This window comes from Mus caroli, unplaced genomic scaffold (genome assembly GCF_900094665.2).
Source record: "Mus caroli unplaced genomic scaffold, CAROLI_EIJ_v1.1 scaffold_21861_1, whole genome shotgun sequence".
In the NCBI taxonomy this organism is placed as follows: Eukaryota; Metazoa; Chordata; class Mammalia; order Rodentia; family Muridae; genus Mus; species Mus caroli.
The window spans coordinates 1-3,615 of record NW_018389606.1 but is presented as its reverse complement, the minus strand read 5'-3'; positions in this window follow the sequence as shown (position 1 = coordinate 3,615).

Below are 3,615 nucleotides of genomic sequence, written 5' to 3'. Positions count from 1 at the left end.
CATGGGCCAATTCGGCCAAACCCACTGACAGTTCCTTTTCTGGATCAGAGGCTGTAGAGGGTAATTAATGGGAGTTCTTCAGCAGCTCATTTCCAGACAGCTTTAGCTTTACCTAGAAATGCTAGGAAAAGGTTTGTCCCATGTTCAAGGACATCCAAGTCCCTTGTATATTCTGTGTGGCCCTGGATGTCAACCCCTTTCCAAACTGTGTTGACATAGAGACCATGTTAACTTACACAGTGTGGGGCTGAGACATCAGCTCCATCTTGTCTGGCTCTTCTTCTTTGCCCAGGGGAGCCTGGGTGAACATCCCAGGGATTGTGTAGGGGCTGCTCTGAACCAGGATGCCACTAGTCAAATATGCTTATTTCCTGATACCCCAGCTCCTCAAAGTTCAGTCATGTCCCCCTGACATCTACCTGAGGCCATATAGGCAGCTAAGCCTCCAAGGGTTGTTAGTGTCAGAGCCTGAGGCAGCCGGACAACCTAGACTGTGGCCACTCATTTCCCATGGACCTGTAGACAGAAGTGAGAAGTAGAGAAAGCCTGGGTTTGGTGATGAGTGCCTTTTTCCCAGGGCTCAGGAAGCTGACACAGTTGGATGCCTGTGAGTTCTACACAATGAATTCTGGGAGAGTCAGGCTACTTAAGGGAAAGACTCTCTCAAGATCAAACAAAACACAACAAACAAACAAAAAGTAACAGAGAAAAGAGATATAATTCAAGTCAGCACACTGGAAAGAGGAATAAATAATGGGGTCCAAAGTCACCCCAGTCCATCTTAGGGTCCTCAAATGACTGTTCCTTTGCAATAGAAAGCAAAAAGTATGCAAAACTAAGCAGCCTGATTGATGGGAGGTTGGGCTCACACTGAGCGACCCTGCCTCCTATCCGTGCATCCTGTGGGTGATCTGACCAGTGACCAGAACTTTGTGAGACTTTTGTGGGAGCCAAGTTTCTCCTACTGCCAGTGCCAGGCTTCTTCCTCAGCCCTCTGTCTGCAGAAAATTCCAGAAGTGATTCCAATTGTTTCAGGCGTGTTTGCTTCTATTTCCTGGTATCTGACAGAAGGAGTGCAGTGTCTTCACCTTTTCCAGGTCAACTATATTTCCCCAGGCTTTCTTTGTACAGCTAATTGAATGAAGATGCCCAGGTCCACATTTAACATAAATGTAATAGAAGTGGGAGACAGGGTTAATGTGAAATTAATTAATTTTAATGTAAATCTAAGTAAAAAATTAATCTGTCAGCTGTATATCTTTACCTTCTGTAGTCCCCAACAACCACACAGAGAAGTCAGATTTATTAAAATACCCCTACAACGAATGTTGAGCAAATCTTATTCCATTCTAAACCTGCAAGGTCATGAGGATTCCTCCCAGAAAATATCTCCTCATTACCTGCAATTTTTGTCTTTCCTTGATCCACCTCTCTCTCCTTAAGCTCCATGAACCTCTCCTCATGGCTCCATTCCTTCCCTTCCTGTCTCTTCCCCTATTCATCCTAGAATAGGAAGTCCCACCTTATCCTCTCTAAAGCTCTGGATTGGCTCATTGGCTTTCATTGGCAAGGCAGAGAACGAATGAGGAGCAGTGTTTACACAAACTTGAGACATGACTTTCTAAGAAAAAACAGAACAGAGCTATGTCCGGATAGAACCCAGATAGTGAGATAGAGAAAACAGTGATTGAAATAACGTACAAGGGTAAACTTTACACAGTGTACATAAACATTACACCTACATGTAAGAGCACATTCATGGTCTTGCCATGAAACCCTACACAAGAATCTTTGCTCTAGACTCTTTGGGTTTTAGCTATAGTTGAAAGGGCTGGCACTATTGTCTCCATTTTGTTCTTGGCTGGGATACAAATCAATCCATGAAGCACATGCTGGTTTCAAAACCTTAGCTTCCTCTACCCCAGCTTCTCCAGTACCAAGTCACATATATGCTGGCTAGTTTGTTTGTTTGTTTGTTTTTTTTTTGTCAACCTGATACAGACAGCATCTGCGAAGTTCGACTTGATAGTCATCGGGAAGAGGGAAGCTCAGCTGAGGAAATGTTTTCCCAAGGGTGGCTTTCAGACAAGTCTGTGCTTCGTTCTTGATTAATGATTGACATGGGAGGGCCCAGCTCACTGTAGGAGGTGCCATCCCTGGTCACTTGTTTTGGGGTTGCATAAGAAATCAAGCTGAGAAGTCACATGGAGCAAGCAAGTAAGCAGCACTCCTTCATGGCTTATACCTCAGTTCCTGCACTGAGTTCCTGCCATGTCATCCCTCAGTGATGGACTGTGTTTGGGAAATGGAAGTCGAATAAATCCCTTTCTCCCAAGTTTCTGTTGGCCAGTGTTTTAACACAGCTATAGAAGCCTCAGGAACATAACAATGGACAAATATTTCTCTGCCCCTAGAAACCAAAGGAAGATAACTAATGGGCAAATGTTTCTCTGCCTAGCTAGGTTCCCCGTTGATTGGTCCTCCATTGTCCTTGTACAATAGTCTCTGGACACATCACATATTCATCATCTTATTTGATCTTGTCTGTCTGTTACCACTGAGAAAAGATCTGTTCCATCAGGTCTGATCCCACACTGGGGAAGGAAGTGCCAGGTGTCAAGGAGCTAGTGCCAGTAAAATTCTCCAGCCAGTTTTAAGCAGCCAAGAGTTATGGCAGGAATAGCTCTTAGGTCAGGCCTATCTGGAGTCTGTTCCGGGATTAGAGTCTGTCTGTCTTGTGGAGGGTGTGCTAGCATCTCAAGTGCTGCTCAGCCTCCTTCTCTAGATGATGCCTTTCCTCATAATGGTGAAAGACTTCAGTTAGAAGGTTGTCAAACAAGCTGGGTGTGGTGGCACACTACTTTAATCCCAGCACTCAGGAGGCAGCGGCAGGCTGATTTTTGAGTTTCAGGCCAGCCTGGTCTACAAAGTGAGTTCCAGGGCAGCTAGGGCTATAAAAAGCCCTGTCTCTCCGGCCACCTTCCTGGTCAGAGGACAAGCTTTCCATCAGCATTGGCTGGAGCCATCTTGGTTCAGGGACTCTGCCGAAAGTAGTCTGCACAGGTAAGAGTGTGCACTACAGAAGCTAACAGCTTCTGGGACAGGTGGGAGCCACAGAGCTTCTGAGGCAGTGCCTTTTCCAGGTTCCAGACATCCGGTCACCTTCCCGGCCAGATGACAGGTGTCCGCCCGGCCAGGGAGGGCTTTGCCTCAACATCTATGGGAGCCATCTTTGTTCCGGGACTCCACCAAAAGTAGTCTGCACAGGTGAGAGTGTGGACTACAGAAGCTAACAGCTTCTGTGACAGGCCAAAGAAACACAGGCTCTGGGAAAGGTCCTGTTTCGGGCCTTCATCTTCGGCCAGGAGCAAGGTCCGAACGCCAGATATCTGTGCACCTTCCCTGTAAGAGGAGAGATTGCCTGCAGAGAGGGCTCTGACCACTGAAACTCAGAGGAGAGAGCTAGTCTCCCAGGTCTGCTGATAAAGGGTAACAGAATCACCAGAGGAACAATCTCTAAACAGAGACAACTATAACAACTAACTCCAGAGATTACCAGAGACCAAAAGGTAAAGGTAAGAATCTTACTAACAGAAACCAAGACCACTCACCATC